Below are 16,722 nucleotides of genomic sequence, written 5' to 3' on the forward strand. Positions count from 1 at the left end.
CCCCAGGGGGAAGATGGACCATCAGGGAGCAGGGGTGAGACCTACAGGGTGTGGAGCCTCCAGCGACACAGGCTGGAGAAGCTGGTGGCCAACCTGGTGTCTGCCGTCCTGGGCGGCCACCCCTCCTATGTGAACACATTTCTGGGCAATTATTGAACTTTTGCCACCACCCAGCAGGTGCTAGACCATCTGTTCCAAAGGTGAGCACTCTGTCCTCATGGGACATTGAAGACTCGGCCCACTTACTAGCAGTGACATGAGGCATTGTTCCTCTGCCTCCCTAAGCCTCAGTTTGCCCCCTTGCACGCTGGGGTCAACAGACGATCAGGCCCTAGGAGGGGAGGAACAGAGGGAGACCATCGAAAATGCTTTCTGGGGCCCTGGCTCACAGAAACGGCAGCTGGCGGGGCTGTGGTTGTGTGAATTTGTCATTTTCCTCCTGCCCATGAGGAAGCCTCTGCCTCCTGTGTCACTGGGACTTTGGCCTTGGGTGGAAGTGTTTTCCCATTTCAAAGGGGATCTGTGATGCCATTAGCTGTCCCTGTCCTGGGAGAACGAGAGCAGGGATCCCTGGGAGGGACAATTGGGGTCCCAGGCCCACACAGATGTGTGCTGTGGGGCTGGGTGAGCTCACTCATTCCTCAAATACATAGGAAGGGCCCCGAGGGACAGGGGCTTTTCTAGGAACAACCATCATTTAATGCATCAAGCAGACAACAGCCGTGCCCTCCAGGGCTTCCATTCTCCCGGGACTCACACTATCACACTAGATACCACATCCAGCTAGTGTGCTCAGGACACTCCATGTGACGCCTTCCTGCTGTCCTCTAGATACAGATGCAGCCTCCCTTTTACTGAAGAGGACGGGGGACCCCTGCACCAGCTGTAACAGTGAGTCTCCTGGATTGAAGGGGGAGGGACTCCTTCCCCAAATACTGTGTGAAGCTGTGGGCTCTCTGGTTGGGCAGAGGTGGGCAGAATCCTGGATCGCACATGCCCTGTGATTCTGGCTTGAGAGCAGAAGTCCTAGGGCTTCCCCTGGCAAAGAGGAGACGAGACTCAGAGAGCTGTGGATGGGACTGTGAGGGGCATCTGGGAGGTCAGAGGACAGAGTCAAGCCCTAAGAAAACCCACAACCATCCCCTCTCCATCCCATCCCTGCCCACACGCCCTTTGTGACACACAGAACACAAGGGGCGGAGAGCATCCTGCCCACCATCTAGTGGAGCCTCAATGGTGGGCACTCAGTTGTTGCTCAGGAGATCCAGTGAGCCTCAGGGCACAGCTGAGCCCATCCTGATGATGCTGAGTGGCAGGGGCAGAAGGAGACACAGGCAGGGTCCCTGGAGGATTATGCGGCCAGCAGGTGCAGGAGCTGGAGTGTGAGGTGTGAGGAGGCCAGTGGGCAGCCTGGGTGGCAGACACAGCCTGTCTGCCCCCTCCTGGCTCAGACACTCATAGAGCAGCTCCCGTGTTCCTGAGATGGCAGTGCCCAGAGCGCACAGCCTGCCTGTCCTCACAGAGGTGCCATGCAGTGGGGAGGGGCAAGGAGAGGGACAGAGAAGTGTGACAGGCGTCCCTGAAGAGGTGGAGACGTGGTCACACCATTGAGCAAGGGCTGTCCCTTAGGAAGGTTTATAGCAGCCCCTCCTCTGTGTCCAAGCCTGCCTCTGCCCAGACTGCCAGCCGAGATGGGACATGGAGCAGAGCTGGCCTCTGGGTGGGCAGGAGCCAAAAGCAAAGAGGCCCAGGTCCTGCAGGGCTACCCTGGGAACCCAACGTGGTGGGAACGGCCAAGCCTCTGACTCTGGTGTCCCCCTGACTACCCCCAGGGCCATGTCTCCATCCTGGGCACCTGGCTGCTCCAGTACCCAGACAATTTCCACCAGCCTCCAGAATTTCCCTGCCTTAAGACCACTGTCGCTTACATAGAGCTGAGAATGCCTGGCTCAGACCTGGAGCAGCAGGCCCACCTCCTCGTGGCACAGCTGGAGCAACTGGAGCTCCCAGAGGCAGAGAGTGATGGTGAGGAGGATGCAGGGTGGGGGATCTGGTGGGTGGGGAGGGGAAGGCACTGGACCCCACAGAGCAGAGGCTGGGAAGACTCCCTGGGGGTGGACTCAGGGACTGAGAGTTGATTGAGTAGCAGTGAGGGATCCCCTGGCTTTGGGAGACACGTGGGAAAGCAGTCCTATTGATAAGAGTTTCCCTTCTTGGAGCCACAGCACCAGCTCCAGAGCCCGCTGGGGAAACCCCTCTGGACGGAGAGCAGCTCCAGCTCTCCTGCCTGCAACAGCGCTGGAGCCAGAGCAGAGGGACGCGCTGTAAGTACCAGTCAGGCTCTGCTGCCTGCCCTCCCCTTCAGTGCCGGGACGCCCACTGCTCCCGAGGTGTCTGTGAATTTACAATTCCTGATTCTTCTCAGAGGTGATAACACATTACTTGGGACTTATTGTGTCTGGCTGAGTAATGAAGAGAATGATCATCACTATTTTTTCATTTAAATTTTACACATTTAAAAATTAAAAATAAGGCAGGACACCACGTTAAGGCACGCTCCTGGATATGCTCCATGCAGGGGAATTTTGATTTGCAACAGCGGCACCCACTTGAGCTCAGATGAGCTGAAAGAGTCTTCCCAAAACATATCAGGTGCCGGAGAAGCTGCAGGGAGGTCTGAGCCTCAGGCCAGGCGCCCCGGGAGGTGCTCACAGGCCCTCCCACCCCTCAGGCTCCCCCAAGAGTGACCCACTGCCCAGCCCATGTCCAGTCCCCAGGACTGGCATCCTTGCATTCAGCTTCTGCAGGGGAAGGACCTCTGCCTTTCCCCCAAAACCAGAAACAGAGGGTGGGGAGGCTGATGATGTCCATCAGAGTAACGTCTGGGGATCCTGTGATTGGAGGGGACTGAATGAGGCCACGCTCAGCGACCTCTCTCTTCTCTGCCTGAAGATGGATGCCCCCATGCACACAACATAGGGCCTCACAGGGAGGAGAGTCTAAGCTCTTCCTGGAGGGGGAAAAACAGGAGCCCGATTCAACTGGGAGCAAAGGAGAGATCAGAGGACCCAGGGGAAGGGCCGCCCGGGCTGAGGCTCGGCCTTGATGCTTAGGAGCACAGGCTCACTGTCAGTTTGTAGGACTTGGTCTGAAGTGATCACACCCAAGTGTGAAGGCAAAACCAAATTCACCTCGACAAAACGCCTTCAGTACAGAAGCCCAGACAGCCTTTGTCCACTTGGAGGTTTTGGAAGCTTGATATGCTGTGTAGCTCATGATGGACCTGGGGTTAAGTAACACACTCCCAAGTTCTTAGAAAACAACAAACAAAACCTGTCAGACTGCCAATTCTGCTAAGGGCCCCACCTGGTCAAGCCTCTAAGGAGATGCTCCAGTGTCAGCCAGTCATGGGAAACGTGCAGTTCAGCTGCGAGGATCTGTAGTCAGGCTGCACAGGCCATCCAAGCCCCTTGCAAGTCGCCCACCTATACGTTCTGGGGTTTGGCTTTGAGAAACTCTTCAACCCATCAACCCCCGGGGTTCATACTGTCCATTACAGGTAAAAACTGTGTGTTCATGGTTTGCAGACCTTGCGAACAACAAACCAGCCCTTTTGCTTCAAGACATCCAGATTCTTTTCTGGGATTTAATTCTAATTTTAGGATGACATCTGAAACAGTGCATAACTACTTTAGATTAGTGATGTCCAAATCTTCATTGAGTATTTGCTGTCTGTCAAGTGCTGAGCAGAGAGCAGACTGGGAACTGACTGAGGAGCATCCTGGTCTGGGAGAAGCTCTGAATCCACAGAAGAGAAGACATGCCGGGAAGTGCCTGCCATCATAGGAAAATGGACAGGGCTTGTGCTCGGGAAGTTCAAGGAGGGATCCTAGATTTAGAAGCTGCCTGGGGAGGACAGGATTGGGCTCCACTTTCAGAGATGAAGAAGACATGCTTGTGGAGGAAGCTGGCAGCAGAAGCAATAGAAGCAGGTCCTTTAAGGACAAGGGATCAGAAGGACCATGACGCAGCTTTGAAAGTCATGTTTTCTAACATTTGCAGTGGAGACGGCCATTACACCTGGTAACTGACAAAGTGGCCGGTAACAGAGCGTCATCTCGTTTTTTCAAGTTGGACATCATCTTAGATGAAATGAGACAAAGATGCTGCGTGATACATTTCAAACCTGCGTTGACATTTGATTGTTAATGTGAACAGCAAAGGGCCATGCGTGTCTTTGTTTGGATAGACTCACTTCTCTGCACCAGACACACAGGGTGGGGATGCGGACAAGTGACCCCAGCACGTTCCCACTCTCTCCCTGCAGGTCCTGTGAGGCAGCGACGTCCTCTCTGTTCTCTGCTGTGGACCCAGGGCCCAGCTCAGGGGCTCCATCAACCCTCCCTGAGGCCCTGCCCTTGGGAAGTGCCTGGTCATGTCATGATCAAGACGAGGACTTTCACTAGAAGGCACAGCCAAAATTTTGATCTCACGGAATTGGCTTTCTCCTAACAGCAAGATGGATGTTGTGTGTGTGTGAATGTTGCCTGTTTGCCATCCATGGAGCCAGCAGCTCCCATGCCATTCCTCATACGGCCACCAGAGGGAGGTGTGTCACTGCCTCTGAGAAACACGCTGCTGCGTTCTGAAGTGGTCCTGTCCAATTGAGCCTTCCTCAGAAGATGTTTTAGAAACTGAGGCTTTCTTTAAGCTATAGAGATTTGCTTTTCTTCTTCCATCTCGTTCGCGATCTAATGTAAATCGACTCCAATTCACAAGTAGAAGGTGAGCCACCGAGGGGAAGCTGTCCCTTGGGATACGTAGACATGCCTCATTCTGTGTCCAGCCCCCATCTGTGACCACCTCTGTCCCTTCCTCTCTCCTCCAGCCGTCTGTACATACTGCTTTCAATAAAACACTTCGACAACCAGTGTGATGTTGTAGAGATATTTTAAATTATGTTGTCTTGTGTGTGTGATGTGGATCATTGAGTGCGAGGGCTCTGCTCACAGGACAGTGGGGTTGTCCCTGGATCCCTAGGAGACAACTGAAGGAGGGCAGTAGGTCTCAGTGGGAGTCCATCACCAGGGAAGATCTGCTCAGCACAGCCCAGGTGGGTCCACGCTGTCTCGTATCCTCACAGCAGAGTCTGCTTTCCCCTGGGGAGCTCTGCTGAAGCCCTGTGCTTCCTGAAGGAGCCTCTGGGGCAGAATCAAGAACAGGGATGCTAGCAACCATGGGAGAGGGATAGGTTATGATTCTAATTACCTGATCCTCTGCCTACAACAGCTTTCCCTGTATTGTATTGTGTTCTAACCAATGGTCAGCCACCTGGGAGCAGAGTCTACGCCTTGGTTTCCAGTATATTACAGGTCTCTAGTCCAGTGCTTAGCCAAGAAGACACGCTCGCACTGCTGAATGAATACACTTGGGAGGGAAGACAGGACAGGTCTGCAAATGTATTTGAAATGGGGACTCTCTTGGAGCTGTCCCGACAGGAGGTCATCATACATAGGCATCTTCCTCACCTGCCAAGCCCTTTACACCTGAAGACCTTCCCAGAGTGCCCCTCAGCCAGGACCCACCTGATCCCAGGGGTCTCCCAGGTCACATCTCACCTGCTCTTGCTTCTGTTCTCATTTCGCCCCCCTTGATTGTCCCTTAAGTCTCAGAGGACACCTTTGATTCCCTCAGGGATCCAATATCATAAAATTAGATCGTATGGTCCTAAAGTTCCTTGCTGGGATTAAATTAACAAATCAAGAGTCACATATAGAAACGCAGCTGTGCATGACTATCGCAATGGGTGTTTGTCTTCAGCTTCTTCAGGAGTCGGGTGATGGCTCCTCCAGGCAGTCTGAACTCCAGAAAACGGGTTCTTCTAACTTCCGCTTGGGGCTAGGAAGCTTGGCATCTTCTATTTCCATTTCCTCCTCATTGGTGGCTTCTAACTTTTCTTTCACGTCAAGATCCTTAATACCATGCATGAATTGGATGTGTTTCTCCAGCATCAGCTGTTTCACGAAGGTCCGCCTGGAGTCTGGGCAGTGTGAGCAGGTGTAAACTTTCCTTGATGCCTTTGTGTTTGATCCGGTTGTGATGGCAGAGGCTGAGGGATGAGCTGAAAGATTTTTCACACTGGCGACAGGGGTGATTCTTCATTTGCTTCCCATGCTCCTTCCTCACAGGTGGTCACACCTGCAACACGTTCACCCAGGACTGGCCACTTTTTTTGTTTTCACTGATTTCTTCATAGGTGATGGGGATTCCTTTCCCAATTTCTCTTTCCCACTCACGGATCTGGTGTCTGTGTTTTGATTTGCTGAATTTTGAGTTCCAGGCTTAATGCTCAAAGGCAAGTCTATACCCAAGTTTGGAGGCCCTTCCATGCTTTTCAGTGTTCCATGCATAGACGTGACATGGACCATCATGAGTTGCTTCTGTGCATATAAAAGAGAACAGTCCGGACACTTGAAAACAGACACCTGGTTTTCAATGTGTTGGTCACAGTGGCGATACAGCAGGGTTTGCAGGATGAATACAGTGTCACACATGGAACACTTATATTATTGTTGGCTCTCTGATCCTGATGCCGGGGTGCTGCGTGTAGGCATGGGAATGTGTACTTGGGGAGGACTTAAATGCCACTGGACAGATAGGACACTTGTAGAAGACTTCACAGTGAGAACCTTGAATGTGAGACTTCAGTGCAGCCGTGACAGAGTAGACAACATTGCAATGCAAACATTGAAAACCAACCCCCGCTTGTAGCGTAGACAGTTCTGGTGACGTGGGTGTGGAAGTGCACCGACCTGCAGATGGCCCTGCACTCGAGGCATGTGCAGGGAGATTTGTGCTGATGGATTCTCTTGTGGGAGGCGTAGCTGCACTGGTCAGGAAGCCACATCTGACAGACAGTGCAAGTCTTTTGTCCACTCACATCTGCAGCGTGCTGGACGTGGGCAGCCAGCGATGTCTCATCCTGGAAAACTTTACACTGCAAACTTTTCAGACTAGGCCTCCAAGACCCTCCTTGGATGGGTCTTCATCCAGGGGCACAGCTGGAAGGATGGGTGTGCTCAAAGGGGCTGATGTGACCATCTCAGTTACGTCAGACTGAATTTATGTTACAGTGTGGGTGCCGGCTCCCATGGAGCTCAGGAGAGTGGAAGATGAAGCAGGATACTGCTTGATGGAGAAATGAGCATTTGATCTGCTGGGACCGGCTTCAGAATCAAGTGGGAGCCCTGCATCACCACTCCCTTCTTGTGCCCACGGGCATGGGACAGGAGGCTGCACTTGTCAATAATGAGGTTCCTACTACAGTGCACATCACTTCAATGCACACGCTGCATCTGTCCTAGTGTTGGGTCAGGGTCTTTTCAGGGCAAAGGAGTCCCCACACTGCAAGGATTTGTACCCACGGGTTTATAATGTGATGCCCGTGTTGGCAGGAGGACTGAGGCTGGGGATGTAAACTGGGACTGGGCTGACACTGCACAGCACCTTGTTGAAAGCTTCCACCACAGAACTCTGTAGGGAGGACACTGCCAGGACCTGTGACACCGTTTTGGGTGGCTGTGAGGCCACCGCATCAATTATTGCCTGCTTTATTTGCTGCTGAGATGTGGTGAGCACTTGGCAGAGCTCAGAGGTGGCCTGGGCGCCCTGAGGCAGAAGTTGGCAAGGTGCACAGTCTTTGGCACGAGTTTGGCGTTGGCCAGGCTGGAGGCCAGCACCACGGCAGTTTGCTGCTGGGCGGCACTGGTGGCATTAATGATGCTGCTGCTGGTGCCCTGAATGGAGGCAGCAGATATGACCGTCTCTATCACCGTCGTGTTGCTGGTGAGCTTCACATTAATGACCTGCGCGCCGGCCGTCTTCACAGCTGACACCAGGAGGAAGGCGGTCACCACAGGCTTGATCGTGACCTGTTTGGGCGTCAGCTCGGCAGGGGCAACAGCGTTGGTGATGACCACTGACTGCACAGGTGCCCTGAGGCTGGAAGGAAAGGACAGTGGCTGAGGCTGGAGATGACAGAAGCAACATCACGGACACCACCATGGACCCCGTCTGCTCTGAAGGCTTTTTTCCAGCATTAAGATTGACTTCGGGCAACACCCTCACCACCATCCCCTTGATTTCCCCAGAGGACGTCTTGATGGTTTCGATGCGGACTTTGGGGATTGCTGGCGTCGACCCTGCAGGAGAGGAGGGTGACCCCTCGCTAGTGTTCTCACTGGAGACGCTCTGGGGAACACCCGGCTGCTTGAGGGATGCTGTTTTCATCCCTTGGATGAGACTCCGGGACTCAGGAGACTTTTCAGTGGCTCTAGGGCTGTCATTTACTTCTTTTGGTAACAGAGGACTCCCAGGAGTTGGTCACTGGTTCTTTAGAGGAGATGAAAGTGGCCTTTTTAGCACTGAGGGCTGCGATCACAGCTATACAGGAGGAAAGCCTGGAGGATGGCTTGGTCCCTGATGGTGCCACACCACCAAGGGAGCTGTCATTCTTCTCAGAGCTCAGCTTCCCCTCATGGGCCCTGTTTTCAAGTACCCTTTCAGAGTTTTCCTTCAATTTATCATCCATTCTTCTGACTTTAAGAGGTTCATAAACACTAAGATTTATAGAATTTGTTTCCATTTCTCTCTTAACAACACAGTTGTAAGATGTAGAGATTCCAGTTTTGCTTAAGCTTAAGATGTTACCCTACATTAATTAGCAAGAAGCAGCCAGACTACATACAAACTTATCTGTTACAAGGAAAATACATGGCCTGTCTAAAACGTGTTCTATTTCAAATTTTAAAAATGACTTAAAACTTCTTAAAAAATAAATGGAAAAGTTCTTCTAAGGAGGCTCACCTATAATAAAAAACACAAAAGAAAATATGTTGCCACAAAAGGAGGAGGAACAGGGAAGTTTCTGACTTGATTTTTGTTGATGGGGCAGGAGAGGAAAGACTACATGTCACCCCTCTTAGGAAACATGCAACCAGTTCCCTCTCCCCCTCTTCCTTATTCCTGTCAAAGTATTTTTGGAATTATAAATAAGCAAGATAATGATATGAATACAATTTCAGAAAAGATCTAATTACAAAAGCCAAGACATGGAAACAGCCTAAAGGTCCATCAACAGACGACTGGGTAAAGAAGATGTGGTAAATTTATACAATGGAATACTATTCAGCCATAAAAACTGACAACATAATGTCATCTGCAGCAACATGGATGTTCCTGGAGAATGTCATTCTAGGTGAAGTAAGCCAGAAAGAGACAGAAAAATACCATATGAGATCACTCATATGAGGAATCTAAAAAAACAACAAAACATCAATACAAAACAGAAACAGATTCATAGACATAGAATACAAACTTGTGGTTGCCAAGGGGGTAGGGGGTGGAAAGGGACACACTGGGATTTTAAAATGCAGAATAGATAAACAAGATTATACTGTACAGCACAGGGAAATAATACAAGATCTTGTGGTAGCTCATAGTGGGAAAAAATGTGACAATGAATATATATATGTTTGTGTATAACTGAAAAATTGTGCTCTACACTAGAATTTGACACAGCACTGTAAAATGACTATCACTCAAAATATACAAAGAATTCATACAACACAGTATCAAAAAAATTAAACAATCCCATTTTAAAATGTCAAAAAAATTTTTTCCTTTTAGAATAAAATGACTGAAATGAAAAAAAAAAGAAAGACCATGACTGAAATTTGGGTGTGTGCCAAACACAATACCTAAAAATCTTTAATTTAAATAGCATGCCCATTAGGTTGTTTTTTTTTTGGAGGGGGTGCTACTGAAGGAGCATCTTCTTTCCCTTTGCTTGGTATGTGTTTCTCATTTTCCCTTAAAAATCTCTGGATTTTAAGGAAATAAGAAAAAAGGGCTGAGCTGAAAAGATTATATATACTGGAAGGGGAATAAAGATCTTGCAGGGCCTCCAAAGCCGTAATAAAAACTCTGGATTGGATCCTGAAAGTGCTGGTGCCACTAGGGCCACAGCAAAGTGGGCAAGTGTGCATTTGACTACAGTGTACAATATACTGGACTACAATGTAAATATGGAAGAGATGGACAAGGAGGATTCAGAAAAATACACAGGACTAAAGACAAATGGATACAGGGGGAAACCAAGGCAATGCAGAAAAGTCGATGGCAAAAGTGAAGAAATGTGAGAGGGTTGATAGATGCCCTTCAGATCACGGTCTTCACTTCTAGTCCTCTAGCCTCAGAGAAGAAAAACTAACCACCCCACTATACAATAGACCTCCCTCCACTCCTTCTTGCAACCTGAATGCCCATGGCAGCTAAGGGGGAAAAACCCTCTCTTTTATTTAAAAATCTGGCTCTTCTACTGGGCCTTTCTGTTAAAAAAATACCCATATGTTCCCCTTTTAAAGGAGACCATCCCAATAGCCAGGACCTGTCCACCTCTGTGCTGATTCAGCCCAAATGTCTAGACACTCACATGCTTCTCATAGTTAAATAATGATGAACTAAATCTCATGTAGTAATCCCATTTTCCTGGCCAGTGGGTAGATCAAAGAAAAGCAAGTGAGCCAATGCTGGCCAAGGTGAGGGGAAGGCTCCTTTCTGCAGTGGGTGTGCAGGGGTCCTAGGGGAAAGAAACCATTGCCCTTACAAATAAATATACCGGAAGAGACCACCTTCTTCCACTGGACATTAGTTAAGTAGACAAGACACATAGCTAGAGTCTGCACAGGGCCGTGAAGACAGCTAGCAAAAGACAAGATGACATGCAGGGGACTGCAGAGTGTAAAGACAAAAACTGAATCTTTGATGCCCTCACTGAGGCTGGACTTTTGCATCTGAAGCCAGCTGGGCACAGGTTGTAGCTGAAGCTCTCTCTGACATCAACCAAGGCCCCAGTGAATCCATTCCTCCATTAACCTGGGGGTTTCCTCATTAAACCCAATATATTCTTACTGTGAAATGCACCTTCTAAACTTCACCAAATGTGAGGGGGCAAGAAAAAGTCATAAGTTAATTAGGTAATGATATGAAGCTGTCACAATGGAATCTTTTTAAGACACATAAAACAACACTGAACTATTACTTACTGGACTCTCTTGGCAGAGACACTGAAGAAGTAGTGCTGTGTATGAGGCCACGATGCAATCCTCCATGTGTTTCCGAGCATGCTGAAGAGCTGAAAATATTTAAACCGAAAACTGTACATTAAAACACATACACACACACACACACACACAAAATCATCCAAGAAACCAACACCTCTGTTAGTCATCTTTCCTTCAAAACTGCTAAACATCAATAAATGGTGCTAGGAAAATGGAACATCCACACACATCAACAAAAAATAACACAAATGGAAGAGGACCTTAATATAAGAGCCCAACCATAAATCCCTTAGGAGAAAACACAGGACTAAATCTTTGTGACCTTGGGTTAGGAAATGGTTTCTTAGGCACAACAACAAAACCACAAGTGACAAAATAAAAAGTAGGTAAGTTGAACTTCATCAAACTTAAAGCTTCTGTGTTTCAAAAGACACCATCAAAAAAGTGAAGACAACTCACAGAATTTATCTGCAAATCAGGTACTTGATCAGAGTCAAGTCTCTTGAATGTATAGAATTCTACAACTCAACCAAAAAATGACAACCCAATTAAAAATATGGGCAAAAGTCTTTGAGAACTATTACTGTAATTTATGACAATAGCTCTCAGTTTACAAAGTGAGGCCAATAAAAGAATCCCCAAGTTTCAGAACTATAAAAACCTTTAGGGGTCCTATTATTCAGGTGCTTTTCTTTACAGATAAGTAAACAGAGAACCAGGAAAGGAAAGCAGACCTTGCCTGCACTGGACAAATACCTTCCCCACTGCTAGGAAGCCTGTGAAGAACTCCCACAAGCACTGAAATATCAAAGCTTGTCTGCACTGAACTAGAGAGGCCATAAAAACAGCAAGATTATAACAATATATGAATTAAACATGTTTCGGAGGAAAAACAACACATATTTCATTTGAATACATCAAAATAAACACCTTTATTGAGGTCAAGTTCTTCATCATCTTCCTCCTCCTACTGTTTCTCTTCTGTACCATCCGTCTTCTCAGTTGACGCCCACTGTATCTCTCCACTTGTTTCTTGCCTCTCCACTCTTACGATGCTGAGTGGTGGGAGCATCTTTGATCAACTCGTCTGTTTTACTTTCTGCCAACTGGGCTGCTCTCTCTCGCTCAAGGAATAGCTGAGAAAGATGATTTTTGAAGACCACTGAGATCACCAACCAGCATGAATATATGCAAACTTAAGTCTCAATTTGCTTTTAAACATCACCAACCCTAAGAAGCATTTGTCTGGTAAACAAGGGTAGATATCAATAAATGCCCTTGCTCCTCATCCAACTGAAGGCCAAAGCAAAAGTATAAAAGCTGTTGAAATTCAATCAAGCAAATTAAGTGCACCTACTAGCAATGCAGGCATTCTGTTTATAAGACTGAGAATCTCAACACTTTTTCTTAATTTGGATTATACTGAGAGGAAACTGGAGGAAAAAATACAAATGAAAAGTTGCAAGAATTAAACAATTTTGAAATCCTAGCAGCCTGGATAAATTAACTGGAAGGAAGAAAATACACTGAATAAAACATAATATTAGGGGAAAGCAATGTGGCTTCTTTAAAATGAATTTAAAGGGATTAAGAGATAAACAAGAACCAGTAAAAGTAAAAAGCTAGTTCTCAGATAAAGACCTAGAACTGGACCTCAACTAGAATACTTAACAGTGGAAGTACAATTGTCAATGGAAGGACACATCAAAAACTCTAAAAGGGAACCCCTAAACCTCCTGCCTTCACTCACTTTATTTCCATATGCTGCTGCAGTGCCGAACGTACAGAAAGCATTTTGTATACTCACTGATATGGCTGGGGAAAACCCTGAGTTACTAATGACAGCTACCGCTACCTGAAAACCACATGCCAAGGAGATCTCAAAACTTTGCTAAATATATACAAGCATGGTATATAAAATTTAATACCCTCAAGAAAATAAAATTTCAGCTTTATATGAAGCAGTATTTCTTAAAATTGCTTCCAGATTCCCTAGGGGTCCCCCAAATCCTTTCAGGAATCTGTGAGCTCAAAACAGCATTCATAAATATATTAAAAGGTCAACTGACTCCTTTTATTCTCTCACAACTACATGGTGGGAGTTTTCCAGAATCTACATGCCATGTGATTATGTTTATACACCAATGGCTAATAGAATGAGTTCCTGAATTTTAGAGTTTTTTGTTTTGACTTCTAATTTATCAATAGATAAAGCACACACAAACAAAAGTTACTTGGTATGCCCAATAATTATTATAATGTATACTTTATATCACATAAAAGTATACAGAATAAAGAAGTCCTGAGATCCAAATGTTTGAAAAGGAATGATAGGTTCCTAGTTATGACTCAAGAAAACATGAAGCTGTTGCAGGTTAATACCTGAAGACACAGATCAAGCATTTCTAGTTTCAGAAAGGCCAAAAGGATTAATGGGTTAGCAAAGGCTTTGGAAAAAATAGTAATAAAGAAAAGGTTCATGATCACTTCTCAACATGTGCAAACTGTCACTTAAGGAAATGACCAAGGTAGCTAGGAACTGGCAGAAAGTATTAAACTGGCAAAAGTGAAAACCAGTAGCAGCCAGCACTGCCAAGAAGCAAAAACTCACATACAGTTTTACAGGGGAGTATAAATCAGCTGATGAGGGAGTATGTGATTGGGGTGGGGCAAGCTGGGGACATCAATTTTAAATATACATACTCTGACACAATTCCTAAGCCAGGAAATTACTCCAAAGACATACATACTTTGAATGGTATACCCCAGTATTTAGGTACACACATCCTGGGCACAGATCAGACCAGTAAGTGATGCTGGAGGACTTGAACCAGATGGGATAAAGCTAAAACTTGATTTGTTGTTAATAATCTACATTTGATTCATAAACAAAGAGGCCTTGTTTCTGTTTTTTGCTAACAATGCCTAAGGAGTGATTACAGTAGTTGAAAACAGTCAGCAGAGTAAGTAAATGATAAGTAAGCATACACAGTCTAACTGAGTGTGCCTCACTGACCCGGTGAGAGAGGAAGAGGAAGAGGACGGGAGGGAAGGTAGGAGTGAGAGAAGGTAACAACAGATGAAGAAACTGGACAGATGTAAAAACCGAAGGTGTTAGTTTGTTTTTAAGTTGTTGCTTACTGCACTAAAGCCTGAACTGCAGGGACTTGTCCAGCCACCCTTGAACTACCATCCCCCTCTCCACTACAGAAGGAAGAATCAAAAGAACATGATGTTTCCATGTTGACAAGACAGTGCCAATTCCAAGCATTATACTCAACTAGATTGACCAGTAGACCTAAACCCTACAAAAGGCAAAATATGCCTGTTACCACAGGTGAGAATTAAAACAAATGAATATACAACTTTTGTTGACAGCCAGAAAACTAATCAGTGTGCTATCATTTTCAGAATGGTCAATAACCAATTTATAATTATAAATAATGGTCTTCCCAAAGAATGATTTCACCACTTTTAGTTCTTATACCCTTTATTTTCACACATGGCCCTTCATGGCTCTCTTGTGCGCTCTAAGAGGTTATATTCATAAGGAACTGATTGAAACTCACAGTATATTGAGCAACTGATTCTTAAATCCAAAACTAAGATGAAGTTTTTGGTCATCTTAACAGATCAAGTACTCATTTCTGAAATAGTCACTTGAACACACCAGCCCTCGAATACCAAACCTCTGCCCCTGAGGTAGGTGCCGTGGAACCTGAAGCACACAGCTCACCGCTGTGCCTGTCACGCCACCCTGCCCTCCTGCTGTGCTGCTGCCCGATTCTGAAACAGGGAATGGGAAGAGGATAAAGGTTGTCATCATTTTTATGACACTAACAACGAATGTGTATTAACACAAATATTAAAAATTAAAAATGTATAGCTATTCCTTTATTGAGATACACTGTTGACAATAATATTTCTGAGCCAGGCTACCAGGCTGGTTTTTAAAGTATCAACTGCTAAAAGCAGTTAAATCTATACATGAGTAAGTGAATTATATGACAGCAATTTTAAAATGACGACATTGAGAAAAGAAGAAACAAGGGGAGTAATATTTTTACATGTAATACAATCTTTCAGTGAGAATACATGTAGAAAATACGACCTACCATTATCATTAGTTAAACTGAGCAGCAGCACCCCAGTGACAGCCCTCATGCCGTCTTCTACTGCTCTGCCCACGTGATTGGTGATATTCCGGGGAGGCAGAGGCTGACTGTCAGGTGAGCAAATACTGTTCTCAGCACGGGTATACTGCTTAGTTAATTCTGTACAATGATGTAACGTTCTTAAGAGAAAACAAATTATAGACTATTATGTTAAACAAACATAGTTATATTAAGAATGTCTACCTACTTGGACCTTACTGTTTTAAATTTGTCATAAATGCTGCCAAATTCATCTTTTTCTATTAAAGAACTTCAAATGTACTACCTATTTAATTGTGTACCAAACATGTCTGGGTAGTCACACTAGGTGCTAAGATTTTGCTTTTATTTTGGGAAAACTTGATACTAAAGTTTTTTCTGAGCAAAGTTAAAATTATAAATTCAATGCAGATGTTTATAACTTTACTGCCCACAGCTGTCCCCCATTTTACAGAACTCTCCAGCGTAACAACCTACCACAACCCATTCCCCAAACAAGTTAAACATTTAAAAGCTAACACCGGGCACTTCTGAATTTCAATTAGATGTTTTTTCATTTCAAATATAAGCTCTTAGCTTAGGTAAAGAATATTATTTATATTAATATTGCATAATAACCTTGTATAGATAAATATTAAATACTTCATAAACACCAGAACAAACCAAGTTTTTTTATGGAGGTACTGGGGATTGAACCCAGGACCTTGTGCATGCTAAGCGTGTGCTCTACACTGAGCTGTACCCAACCCCCTACATCATATTTTTTAACATGAGGTCGTTTAACTGACATGTTTCCTGGCAGTCATACAAGGGTAACATCTATAGCCAAGGGTTCTCAAGATGCTACCCAAAATAACAAGGAAATATAATCTTTAAGTGGGTCTAGTATTTCTGAAAACTCTGTAAATCACCATGTCCATTGACTTCAAAGTCTATGACTCTGTCAGCTGAGTCTTCATGTATTAAAAACCACACAAAACCCTTAAAGAAAACTGTACTACATCTGACTGCTCTCCAGCTGCTCCTTAAAACGTACGCTCTGGTTAAGAAGTGGTTCCTGTGTCCGACATGAAATAATTTATTCTTTAGAAGTTTGGGGATGTTCACCAGAATTGCCATGCTGTTACTGTTAACTCACAGGCTTTAAGGAGCACTGAGCTAATAAAGCTGCTGGGAGGTGAGGTGGGAACAGCAGGAGAATATTTAATTGTTCAATATGCTGTCCCTGCTTTAATCAGGGTTCTGCTGAAAATTTGGAAAAGCCAGATGAGTGGTCTTTCACAAACATCCAATTCTGACCTCTACTGCCTCTTCTAAGACATCTGACACAAAGGTCCTAATCACAAAGGTTCCTAACTGCCTCCTTTTAGAAGGCACGTGTCAGGGGTCGTGAAGTACACAAAAGACATTTTCAAACTAAGAAACAGATTTTAACTTGCAAGAAT

The 16,722-nt window shown here is 45.8% G+C and overlaps 2 pseudogenes; both read right to left on the minus strand.

The window, feature by feature from the left end:
- Positions 1-2,489: 2,489 nt before the first annotated feature.
- The window catches only part of LOC102530620 (wings apart-like protein homolog), a 335,358-nt pseudogene continuing 321,125 nt past the window's right edge, over positions 2,490-16,722 (minus strand).
- On the minus strand, positions 5,440-10,326 carry LOC140699513 (zinc finger protein 532 pseudogene; annotated as a pseudogene).

The sequence above is a fragment of the Vicugna pacos genome, chromosome 11, assembly GCF_048564905.1.
Source record: "Vicugna pacos chromosome 11, VicPac4, whole genome shotgun sequence".
In the NCBI taxonomy this organism is placed as follows: domain Eukaryota; kingdom Metazoa; phylum Chordata; class Mammalia; order Artiodactyla; family Camelidae; genus Vicugna; species Vicugna pacos.